Source organism: Humulus lupulus, chromosome 4, assembly GCF_963169125.1.
Source record: "Humulus lupulus chromosome 4, drHumLupu1.1, whole genome shotgun sequence".
Taxonomy (NCBI): Eukaryota; Viridiplantae; Streptophyta; class Magnoliopsida; order Rosales; family Cannabaceae; genus Humulus; species Humulus lupulus.
The window spans coordinates 86182208-86196049 of NC_084796.1; the positions used below are offsets into that span (position 1 = coordinate 86182208).

Below are 13842 nucleotides of genomic sequence, written 5' to 3' on the forward strand. Positions count from 1 at the left end.
ATTTTTTTAGAAAAGGCTGAAAAAAAATGTGGGAGTTACTATGGCCGCGTTTGGTAAAATTTTTGTTTTTAAATATTTTAAACACAAAAATAGAAATATTTTTATTTATGAAAAATAAAAATGTGTTTGGTAACTATTTTTATTTTTGAAAACAAAAAACAAAAAAATGTGTTTGGTAACTTTTATTTTATTTTATTTTGTTTAAAAAACAAAAAAAAACATATTTGGTAATTCATGTTTTTATTTTTTTATTTCATAAACTAAAAAATAGAAATATTTTTTGTGATTATTATTTGGTAAGATTTATTTTATGTTTTCTCTTGTAAATTTTCTCTTACGTTTTTGAAATTATAAATATACAAATTTTTAGTACAGAAATACCATTTTTAAGATAAATGGACATTATGTTAATATCATTACAATCTAAAATAATAATATGACTTTGAGTGGAATCAGGCTTATATTAATACCATGTTATTTGGTATTTTCCTTATTAAGAGATTAATGGGCACAAGAGATTTTTAAGATCAATGGAAATTATATTCTACTCACTCAACACAAAAATATTGAGTCCAAGTAAAAGAAATAAAGAAAAACTTCAAAAGAACTTAACAAGTAGGTAAAGTGGTGGTATAGGTTGAACTTTTGCTAGTAGTATTAACTATTAAGCATTGAACATCAGAATCAATTACTTACAATGATTTTTAAATATAATTAAAACTCATTTAATTTAGCTTACACGTAATACCAATCAGATAAGAGAAGTTCAATATACACCAACAACACTCCTAGAAGACTGAAATTTATAGACAATACCAAAGTGGTGGTATAGGTTGAACTTTTGCTAGTAGTATTGATGACCCTTTTTATTAGACCTTATATGCCCTTTTGTTAAAATACCACTTTCATCTGCTACATATGTGAAATGTAAACTTTATTAAAATTGATACACACAACTACCATTGTCACTCCTTGCCGTGGGAAAGTTAGCAGCACACGGATCAGTGGAACCTTCTTTGACAGGAATGTGAATATGTTGAGCAGCTTTCCCTGCATCCAAACAAGATTTAGAAAAGAAAAAGAAAACCCTTTTAATATAACATCTTGCCAAATTATTATTTCCAATAACAACCTTACAACCAGATGATGATGAGAGCCTATAATCGACTTTATTTTGGGTCAAGGAGTACTTGAGAAAAATCTAAGATTCTAAGCTCTAACCATAGAAGTTTCCACTTGATGGCATCCTCATTTGCATCTCCAAGAGCTGCTTCTTTCAAGTACTTGTCTGAAAACTGAACTCTCTTTACATTTTCTTGCTCTTCTACAAGCATGTTTCCATACTCAAAAAGCTTTTCAAGAGTCATCTTTGGCTGTTCAAATGTTGGGGGTCCTTCTTTTGAGTTCATAAGTCTCTTTCCGATGTTCTCCACACCAATTCGGGAGATCCATTTCCTTACTTCAGCATCATAAACTCTGTCTCTTAGGGCACCAAAGAAGTCTGTAGACACAATAGCACAAATAATTTATGTTCACTATACTCACATTACAATTCAGGAGTGTAATGCTATAAGTTTGAACTTGTAACTTCTTACTAAGATGCTATGTTAGATTATCACTCACCCCAAAAATCTTAAGATGTAAGAAATGAACAACAATCAATTTTACATTCTAATACATTTCTAAGTTGAGGTCAAGGGATCAAACTACAACGATAATACATCAGATTGACTTTTGATTCACAAAGATTGGATTACCATGAAAAATGTTGTTAAATTAATTCACGAGAGTAGCATTGACTATTTGGTTGTTGACTGTAACATGTGTTGTTCCTCCAAGCCTACTAGTTCCTGTGTGAAGATCGTTAATGAACATAATACATTTTTTTTTCTTGATTATGTCTGTCGCCTCACAATGCCTTTAAAATATCATCATTTGCTATATAAAAATACCAAATCTGATACAAAGAACATTTCAGGTCTAATACAGAACCAACTTTATAAGTTCTAGCATAACTATAAATATATATGTGTTGACGACGTTTTTTGTTAACTTAATTTTGAAGAACACTAAACAATATTTCAGAAAAAATAGAAGAACACAAGAGCTTTTACGTAGATCAGCAGTTAAAATCTACCTAGTCCACGAGTCTATATTATTGATCTTGACACTCTCTCAAAGCTTTTTCAGAGCAATTAGGCAAGAGTAGTCTCAGTACAATTTTGTGCATGAATACAAATGAAAAATCCTAGGCTATTTACAAATCTGGTTATAAGAATATCTTCCACTGATTCAGGGAAGTTACAATAAATTATTCAAATATAAAATAAATGTAAATAAATACATTAATTACATAATATCCCATGATAATTGGGATTTAATATCTGATAACTACAAATCCCTAAGGAATAGGGATTTCCTAACAGTTTCCAAATGCAAAATGCATTGTTGATCTCGAATGCAAGGTTAAAGCGTTTTCGAGACCGATCCAAACTTCAAGCTCATCATTCCAGTTAACTTCCTCCTCATCTAGTGACTTCGTTGAACTCATGCTTCAGAGAAGGTTTCTGCTTTCGAGCCTGAAACTTAAGCTCGAGCCTTGCAACTTGTGCTCGATCGCCAACAACAGATCAGGAATCATGCCTATTTATACAAGCGTTCAGCCAATGCTTGTTATTTTTTAGCTTACGCTCTTAGAGCCTACATTTTGAGGCTCATTTATTCATACTCGAAATTTGGGTGTAACATTTTTCCCCCTCAAAAGTGTTGGTTCGAATCCTATGAGAAGGAAACTTTTGAACTTCACTTTCGAAAAATGTGCCCAGCTACCTCACTCGAGTGCAGACATGTGTCATTAAGGGATTGAATACCGAGTGTACTCGGGTACCTCCCTATTATGCACACATCCTAGGACCTTTTTTCCACCGATTTCCATAATTAAATATGATTCTTTGGATCCTCTTTTAATCCAAATCAATGGCCCAGTTCCTTTCGACCTTTGACATCCCCACTGGGGTATATATGTACACCCTCTTCATCTTCATCACTCTCATTTTTATCCATCAGAAAACACGAACTAGAAAAAAAACCCAAGGTTTTCCTTGCCTTTGCATGTTCTCTAAACCCAAAAAACAGAGCGCCCTCTCCTCCTTTGGTTCGGTGAGATCATTCCTGCAACCACTCCTTCAATCGGCAATTTCTTCATACCAACGATCCATTTTGCGTATGTTCTCTGATCTTCCTCTGGTGTATATATATATTAACGTGTTTCATCTGTTCGTAAGAATAAATTTATGGTTTCTACCAGATTTTTAAGGCTTTTCTTTGCACTAGGCAAATTTTTTATTTGGGTAGATTTGGCATGATTAGAAACACAGTTTAGACCAAAAAATTTTGGCAAAAAATTGTAAAAGTGGAGTTTTTCAGGTAATGGGGTATTTAGGTCGTGGATTTCGTGTAGCTTAAGAAATAGGGTTTTGGATTCGGGTTTTAATGCACGTATCCCGAAAATATTGCCTTTTCGGGTATCTGCCAACTTTTTCCCTAAAAATTTGGAATTCTTTTAAACTGGTAATAACCGCCCGACTCTCGCGTGGGTGTACTCTCAATGCCCCGAACTTTACAATAGTTCAGGGTGATCATTTGAATTAATCTCGCCCTTTCGAGCCTTCAGGCTCAATTAAGGCAATCTCGTTATCTCAATCTTGCAAACTCGAATTATCAAGATAAATTTTTCCACTCTTTAAAATTATGGGCCCTCACCTTTTTCTTTCTTGTTAGATGTCGCAGTCTTCAGAGAATCAGTGGGAAACCGAACCTGCCATTCCTTATTACCCACCATCTCCTCGACCTGAGTCTCCATTCACCCGAAACCAACGGCTCATCTGGGAGCACAAGGAAGAGCTCAAAGGAGAGGACATTCGAGCCCACCTTCGACGCCAAATTGACGAGGTCGAAGAAGGAAAAAGGAAACAGCTTCGGCTTACTGCATATCTGGATCCTGACATCGAGATCCGGCCAATCCCTTTAGACCCCAACTGTAGAGTCACTATATCCTATCCTCCAGGCAAGATTTCATTCACCCTTATGGTGAATATTTTGAAACAACCAACCACCTCCCAAACCCTTTCAATCCTCACCTCGAAGGAGGATTTTTTTAGGTTGAGCACTACAGGAGCTCAGTTACTTCCACCAGCCACATCTCCGAGCTACTGGCCTTCCATGGTCTAAAACTATCTGGAAAACTGATGTGCCAACCTGCAACCTCCAACGAAAGGAGTTGCTATGCTCCGAGAGGTGGCAATCCTAATAGAAAGGTTAAGCTCGTCGCCTGGAGCCACAAGCACATGAGGGATGGGAACTTGCTACCCCTAAGGGATTACTTTAAAAGTTTCCTATATTATGCTAGCATCTCCCCTTTTCAACTCCAAACCAACTCTTTCAGAGTTTTGTCAGCCCTGAGGTCGCTATACCACGAGAAGAAGTAGGACTGGCCTTCGGCACATGGTATTTTATCTCTTCTGCCTTAAAAGCAAGCTCTCTCGAGCCCACAGAGGAGATGGGTTTTACTATCTATCGAGCTATCTGAAGGAGAAGCAGTTGTTCGAAGATATCCCAAATCATCCCCCAAACTTCAAAACCATATTCTTCTAAACAGATGGTTTAACGACCCAAATTTGCTAATAAGGCTTAGGGCCTTGATTAGTGTTCCTGGAGGGCAGTAGGTGATTTTTTGTATTTAAATGTGAATTTGATAAATATGTGAATATAAATGCATGTTTAGGTAAATTAAATATGCATGTGGGCCCCGTTTGGATTATTAGGGGCATGTTTGTAAGTTTAGCCCCTTGAGGGCATAAATGCAATATATGTGATATGTGTGATATATTGGTGGTATATTTGTGATGAACGATCCGAGATAGTTCTAGGGAGCGATTTAGCTAGGAAGTCACAACGGGGTTAAATATCCGGCTCGGGAAGAGCCTAGGGGTATTTTGGGAACATAAAATGTGTTCGGGATTTATGGAGTAATGGGTAGTAGTTTAGTAATGATTTGGACATGTCGGGATTAATGTGGATTTATAAGAATACTCGAGGAATTAACGGGGTATGGCAAATGACTGAAATGCCCTTGGGGTTGCTTAAGGATCAAGGATAAGTAAAGAGTTATTTTGGTCAATTTGGTTAAAGGTTAGACTTATGTTAGGCAGCTGGGGGTTATCCTTAGTCTCTAGGCACATTCTGGAAGAAAAAGAAAGAAGCAAAAGTCAGATAGCTCTCTTAGTTCTCTCTCAATTCGGTTCTTACTCTCTTGAGGCTTAGAAGGGTTTTTGGGATTTTTGGAGGAGAGAGCTTTGAATTTAAGGCTGAGAGTTGGGAGCAGATTATCAAATAGTTGATGGTCGAAACCATTTTTGAGGTAATGATCTAAGCTTGGAGCAGATTATCAAATAGCTGAGGGTTGAAACCATTTTTGAGGTAATTATCTAAGCTTGAATTCTGTTTAATTTTCCTTTGTTTTGTTGTAATTTGAGGGGTTAGAACTTAGACAACTGAGTTTGAGTTTTGGTAGGATTTTGGTTGGTTTCTCTAAGGTTATGTGCTGCTTAAAGTGTATTAGTATGAGTGTGGGACTTAATTATGCTGTTGGGATGTGTTTAGAATGATTTCAGGGGAGTTAGCTCGTAAAGTTTGCATGGGAATTCTGGGTTTCGGGCTCGCGCCGCGGCCCTGTTCTCCAGCGCCGCGGCCCGCTCGAGTTTTTAGGCCAGAAGGGACTTCGGGAAAATTGCCCAGGCACCGCGGCCCTAGGCTGGCAGATGTAAGGCAAGTTTGCCTCTGTTTTGGGGCGCGCCGCGGCGCTTAAGGAAGGCTAGGCCATGGCCCAAAAGTGGATTTTTGGCAAAGTGAGGGTTTTTAGCTTGAGAACTTGAATGTTAAGGCTCAGGAAGGTTTCTACTACCCGGTTTGGTAGAAACCAAGGTCCTAGAGGTTAGAATTATATCTTGAAGTTATTTAGTGGATTAGAATGTGGTGGTTGACTATTATTCATGCGTTGTGACTAGGATTCCTTCAAGGCTCAGGTTAGAGGACTGTGCTCGTGATCGCGGTGCTTGGGAAGCTCGGGACACAGGTAAGAAAACTGCTGTACCCGTAGAGCTTGTGTGCAGGGCACAACCCTATATGATTGTGTTGCAAGGCATAGCCCTTTGATTGAGTTTAGTCATGCTTAAGTATTTGCTTTAATATGTTGTGTGTGCATATATGTGAATGAACAGCAAGATCCGGGAACGATGTTAAGCACATGGAGTGCAAGGCCAAGTGCGGCAAGGGGACGGGAGTAGCGTTTAGCACGTGGAGTGCGAGTTGCCAGGGCGAGACCCTAAAGGATACCTGGGATATCCTCACAGTGTGGACCGCGAACCCAGGGCCTGGTAAAGCGCCTGGGATGGCATGGCCGTATGTGTATAGCCTATTTATGGCTTGTTTATTTGCTAAGAGTTTGATATGCATATGTTATCTGCCTGTGAGGGTTTTCTTGCTGGGCTTCGGCTCACGGGTGCTCTGTGGTGCAGGTAAGTGCAAGGGAAAAGTTGTCCAACCATGAGTACGGAGAGCGTGAAGCGGCGCGTACATGTTTGGCCTACTTGGCTGCCACGGCCAGGGGTATTTTGGGAGATGATTGTACTGGACCTAGATTTTATTGTTTAGTCGACTCTGATTATATTTTTTAGTTGTAAATATTTCTAAACAGTATTTTGGGATCCTAAATGTTAAACGCTTTATGATTTTCAGTAAATGGAATTATTTTCAAAGTTTATAACTCGGTTTGTGGCTTAATTACAATGTTGTCTTAAAACCTCGATTAGCGAGTTAAATGCACATTTTAAACTCACTTAGTAATGACTCTAAGGAAGTAGGGCGTTACAGATGGGCTCACTCCTTCCAACGCATTCATAAGTATCTCACCATTCTCATTTTTTACTGTTTTCCTTTGATCAGTTGAGCTCGAAATGTTTATACAATTCTTGCCTGCAGCCAACTATCATCAACCTATGCCGACCAAGGCCATGAAGGAACATAGGGAGGCAATCCTTTAGCTCCCTTACTGATGAAGATCCCTCACCTATCTTCTCCACGAGGATAAGCTCGGAGTTTGTGGTCCCTTGGACGAAGGCGAGTCCACGGACGACTCGAGGATTGGAAAATACATGAGATGCGAAGACATGCCCATGCCCACTACCAAGCTACCTGCTAGTGGTAAACATGCAGGCCCAAGCTTGCGTATCCCCTGATCTTGCCTAATCGATCCTCCGGGCTCAGGTAATGAGGTATAGGACGAGGCCTCAGCAAACTTGGCAGGAGGTAAAGTCGTGCTCAACCCATCTATGTGGTCTCCCTCTCTTCTTAAGTATGAAACTGATGTAATGGTTCTCTTTAAGGACCCCAGTAATAACTTCCTAGCATGGTGGATGGTAGACCTTAGTCCATAGGTTCGATAACTAGTTAGGGAAATACCAAATAGTGTATAGTTTAAACGAGGTTTGGGATGGGATAGTTGTTCAGTAAGATACAAATGTCTATAGGGACCTTCCAAGGATGTCCCCTACTTTCAGGGAGGTGACTCCAATAGCCTCGTCAAATGATAGGGGAATCTCCTGGTCCCTGAGCTCGAGCTCAAATGATTCCTCCGGTTAGGTACGTGACACTTAGTCATTTTTACGTATGGCGACCTCAATAATCTGCTTACATACTATTTTCCCTTTTTTTCAAGTGACATGGACTCGAATTTGGATAAACTTTTGGGGAAGCCTCTTAAGGCTCGAGGCACCAAGTGAGGGCACGTCGCCTCGAAGAAGGGCTCTCCTCTAGCGAAAGCTGCAAAGGGTTCCTCTCCCTCGAAGGTTGTTCCCACTGAGCCCATGACCCAGGTCCTTGATCCTTTAGACATGGTTGGGGGCGCTGCTCCTGTGACCTCGAAGGAAACCATTGTTGAGCCTCCAATCAACATGCGGCCTCCTCCCCACCTAATCCCAGCTGGAGACAAGGGCAAGAAGGTGGTACTTCCCTCAGCCCCCAAGCTCGTAGGTGCACTGGTCCTGATCGTGGTTCGCCAATTTGTAGCCACGACCCACGTGCGGGAATACCCCTTGGCAGGCGTGGCTGGGACCCTAGGGGCAGACCTATGCTCAGACAATATGTCTTGAGTCGGTCAGTCGTGCAGCAATCTTGACAACGAAGTGTGGCGATTTCTGAGGGGGGAATACTCCACATGTCTCATTGACCAGACTATGGAGCACGGGGTTTTGGTAAGTATTTCATTTAACTTTTGTCTTTTTAGTTTCATGTTAATTTTCTAACTGATGTATCACCTTGTGTTTCAGGCCTTTCTCGGTATCCTATGCCAGAGCTCCTTTTTTTCCTCGAAGATGGCGTCGACTGAGACCCTGGTTTATGACACAAACCAAGCTCGGATCCGTGCTGAGGCTAACTTGAAGGAGGTTGAGGAAGCCCTCAAACTTTCCCAAGCCAAGCTCGCATCTTCCGAGGTCAGTGCCCACAACCTAAAGGCGGAGCTCGACACCAAGACGACTGACTTTGACGCTACTAAGGTTGAGATCGATCGTCTACAGGCGGAGCTAAGTGCTGCTAAAGCAGAGGCCGAACGTCTGAAGGAAGAGAAAAACACTGCCTTCGAAATTCTCGAGGATGAAAAGAAACGCATGCTCGAGGAGTTCAAGGCCAAAAAAGAGTGGACTACTAACCAGGCCATGTACCTGTTGTGGTCTTCGAACCCCGACTTGGACAACTCGGTCCTCGTGGACAAGGAGGAAGAGTTCATTTCCAAGTGTAAGGCTCAGTTGGCCGAGGAGGAGGCCACGGTCACTACCTTGGATGGCAGAGGTGAAGAAGAGACTGGGGAGGAAGCCGAGTCTGTTCCTGCTGGTCAGAACTGAATTCTGCTTTGAAAAGGGTTGCATCCCTTATTATTTTTTGTACTTATTTTTATGCCCTTTGGGCAAAGACAATTGATACATTTACTTGTATTTCTTGCCTATATGTTAATGATAGTTTTTACTTTTATGCCTACATTCCTTACTCGAAATATTTACCCATATTGTCTACCTTGGATGCCTTTTAATTCATCATATGCTTACATTTCTTGCTCGAAATATTTACGCATATTATGCATAAAGTGTTATCACTACAACAAAATAGGGGTTTTATGACTTTATTTGGGAGACATTGAAAGTCTACAATGTCTCCCAATTGGGAAGACGTTGTAGGCGGGGTCATTGTTGGTATAGGTCTCACGTCTCCCAGTGAGAGAGGTTGAAAGTCAACGTTTGACTTTCAACCTCTCCCACTGGGAGACATGAGAAGTCTCTCACTTCTTCCAATGGGAGACATTGAAAGTCTCCTAGATTTAAAAAAAATAAATTAAATAAATTTATAATTAATATTATTTAAATTTGATTTAATAATTAATTAAATTGAAATGATTTTAATTTAAATTTAAGTTGATTTAATAATTAATTAAATTGAAATTATTTTAATATTAATTTAATAATGAATTAAATTGAAATAAATTTAATATTAATTAAAATTGACATTATTAATAAAATAAAAATATGCAAGAAACACAAAAGTTGTTAGACATATTCAAAATTAACAAATATTGCATTGTGTATAAAGAAAGAGGTAAAAAATAAAAAAAAACCAAATACAATATTTGTTAGGCATATTCAAAATTAACAAATATTGCATTGTGTGTGAAGAAAGAGGTAAAAAAATAAAAAAAACCTATCATCAAGGTCGGTTACTTTGGATTATTGGTAACATATATGTCGCCCGTTCTTGTCAAAACTCATCAATTTGTGCCTCTGTATATGACGTACTTGTTAGCTGCAAAAAATATAAAGTAAAATATATTAATTAATTGTTTGATTACATTTATATATATGGTTTCAAAAATAATTTGTAAATTTTAATTAATAATACCGTTCTCAAGTAATGTCCGGGACTCGCATGTTCAATCAAATCTTTCAACATCCTCATTATGTCGTATCCACATGCCACATTGTTTGGTTGGTGTGGACACTAATTATTTAAAAGTATCAGTAATTCATTATTAAATTGAAACTTGTTAAAAAAATGCATACATATTATTCTACTTAATAATTATAAAAGTTCAAAAATTTAAGTTGTAATTACTTACCTGAGGTTGCTTAATGCGTAGAGTATCAGGGATCTCGACATCAGGAAGATTCATAGAGAAAAAAAGATTGAAAGCGCTGACGATCACTAATACAATCTCCTCACGGTTATTCAGATCTGAATTCAACGGATCACAACAATAAACATGATATGCATACGATGCCAAAATAAGCAACATCCAATGTTCACTGCATAAGAAAAACCAAAAAATTATAACTCAAATGTTAAACAAAGAAAGTATTGATATGGGTCGGAAAAATAATAACTTTTTAAACTTACCCATTGTTCCAAGGACAAGCATAACTTGTTCTTTTGATTTTATGTCATTGCATCGTCTGAACAGATTTTGAACACGATCGTCGAATGAACTCCCTTGAGTGGCTACAATATTAGGATTGACAAATAAAAACTTATTTTGGCGACATTGTTGTACCACATATCTGTAAATGAACCTAATACAAAAATATGAAAATTGTTAAATGATTGAATAAATCAAATTAGAAAAATAAAAGGAACGACCTTTGTGAGATATATACCTCATGTAGCTGACGACCACTGCTTGTCCAATCTTCTCCTTTCGTGCAAACTGAAGTATGTCATCCTTAAATATATAAGAGTGAGACATATCCTGATCAAAAACTTCAGACTCTATGCCTAGATTGACACACTCGCCATTAGCCCAATGAGATACGATATTTTGTAATCGTTCCAATGGAGTGTGGGGAAATTGTGTTGGAGGAGTTTGTGGTCGTCTTCTTTCTCATGGTTGTTGTGTTGATGGAGCTTTTGGTCGTTGTGATCTGGTCCTACTTGTAGAGGGAGCCTGTATACAACAATATCAACAATTAAAAAAAATGCAAACAAATAAATATAGAATTGTAAATATAATTATGTAAAAATTTGGCACCACCTCATGATATATATCTTCAGATATAATGACAAAATCCTTAGGCCACGCTATTGGCGTCCCAATGGCTTGAGCAACTATGTACATGTCCAAATCAGGATATGCAAAAGGGAGAGGACAGGTTGGCTTAATAACACTAGTAATCATAACTTGGTAGTTGTTGCCTGCCTATCTTTCAATGAGTTTACCTGATGCAACAACATTTGAAACCAAACCAATTGCTAATTGGCATGCTCGGCCCTGCGCAAGAAACATATTATATACAAATAAGCATGTTGAAACAGTAAAGAAATTTATTTGGTTTCAGAATATTCAAGAAAGTTTAATTTCCTCTTGAAAAAGCGGTTGTAGTGCAATAATTTGTTCTTCTGCTTGAGGCAATAGTGGGTCAGGAGTATAGTAGGATGCATGCGCTGGTGGCACTGGTGGGTCGGGCACATAGTATGATGGTGGTGCTAGTGGGACTCCAACGTTGGATCCCGACCCACTCTGTTGGGCCATGAATTTTCTCAAGAGCTCATCTTGTTGCTGAAGGCGCTCTTCTAGACGTTGTGCTTGTTGTCGATGCTCTTCTTCTTGTTTTTGAAATCTTTCATCAAACTCCTTTCTAATGTCGTCATTCGAAGAAGAGGCTTTCGATTTATTTTTCGTTGAGGTAGGTGTTGGAGTATTCCAGTATACTGCGCGGGACACACCGTGTCCTCCAGCCGTAACACGTCCTCGGGGCTCAGGAGTGCCCAACGCCCTCGTCAACACATCATTAGGGCCATCAGGTGCCCATTTACCCTCAACTTAGAGTTGTCGGTAATGATCCTGTGAAACAATATTCATAGAAAGTTATATATAGAAGCTAATATATAATTTTATATATCAACATTATTAAATATGAACACTTACAATATTGTTTTGAATCTCAGAGGCCTCTCCAACTAGCTCTCCTTTTGCATTCCGACGACCCATGCTCCATAAGTCTGCCCTATCAAGTTCAGTCAGACTTTTCCCACTTTGTTCCATTAACATCTCTTCAATACGCACATAGCCGCCTCTGGAGAGGTTGTGATTGTATTTATTCAATGCTCGATAATTTTGCATCTCTTCTCTCTTTCGATGCCACTCGGGAGTTAATCTTGAGTTCACAAACTTTAACCATTCATCTGGAGTTATGACATTCTCAAATCCAAATGGAATAGCTGGTGGGAACTCATTTGGGAATTTTTTTCATAGCGCCATACACATGTACCCTTGTGAGATTAGTCTTCCAATTTCAGAAGTACTTTCCTGCATCCATCAACATTTATTTCTTTTGTTTGTTTGAAAGTAATAAGAATCATATTATCAAAACAAAATATATTTTAAAAACATTAAATGAATTATAATTAATAAAATCATACCTTCATTGTATCCCATATTATATTTGTATCCACCATACTAACATCGTTCCTACTGTTAGTGTTGATGGACACAGTGGCTCAAACAACAGCTCTAAGTTGTGATGAAACATTGCTTCTAGTCTCACCAACTATTTGACCATACTTGTTGTATTCAACAGGTGTAAGATGTCATTCACTCCTTTTTTTTTTGTGTTTTTAGACATCCATGTACGTCCTCTCACAGTTTTTTGTTCTTGTTCCACTGGCTGAGAATGAGGGCGATGCTCCCCCTTATCAGAACTACCACCAAAAGGATCATCCTCCATCTCTAAAACATAAATATCATTATTATAACCATTTTGGAACCTCATAATCATAAAAAAAATTTATACAAACATTTGAATTAAAGATGAAACTAAAATATGAAACTAAAAATTTCACATATCATAAACATATCAAACTCATTAAATGGTACCTCAAGACCCATTATCATCAACCCGTAATCCTTCACCGTTTTCACAGAAAAAAATACAATCATCATCAACTTCATCATTATCTTCTATTGTGGTGAATGTGACAAGTTCTTCTTCGAGAGGTATATCATGTAAATCACCATCTTCAATGTTCCATTCTCTTGTTTGCATTGGAAGAACAATTGACCATTGGTTGTCTGAATGATCATTCACATAAAATACTTGTTTGGCTTGTGAAGCTAATATAAATCGGTCAGGTTTGTGCCCAATTCATTTTAGATTAACTAATGTGAAACCAAAATTTTCATATATTATGCCGCTGTCACTTTTCACCCAATCACAAAAGAAAACAGATACTCGAGTTGTGATATAATCTAACTCCCAAATTTTATTAACTACTCCATAAAAAGTCATATCACATTCAACTGGATTTTTATCTTTTGCACTAGAGACTTGCACAGTTTTAGCAAGAAGGCTAACACCACTGTTTTGTATGTTTATGTTGTTATTGCGCTCCCTAGTATTAAATAGAGTACCGTTAATCATGTGTGATGAAAACTTGATGACATTAACAGAAGGTCCTCAAGAAATCCACTTAGCGATGTCTGAAACCTTATTTGATGTGTTTTGTAATTCTGCCACAACCTATTAAATCAACATACCAAAAACAAATCACTAAAAACAACCAACCATGTCATCTTGTAATTACCAATTAATGACAACTTTCATTAATCAACACAATTTACCTTTTGTTCTATCTAACTACTAAAAGTTCGATAATGTTCGTCTTGTAACCATTTTGAGTTCCTTGACTTGGATGGAAATTTGGTCTTTATCCAATTAAAATGTTCCCTTCAATTATACATATGTTGTT

General features: G+C 38.1%; 1 pseudogene; it reads right to left on the bottom strand.

The window, feature by feature from the left end:
* Window positions 1-937: 937 nt before the first annotated feature.
* On the bottom strand, window positions 938-3862 carry LOC133832350 (ribulose bisphosphate carboxylase/oxygenase activase, chloroplastic-like; annotated as a pseudogene).
* Between the last annotated feature and the right edge of the window lie 9980 nt (window positions 3863-13842).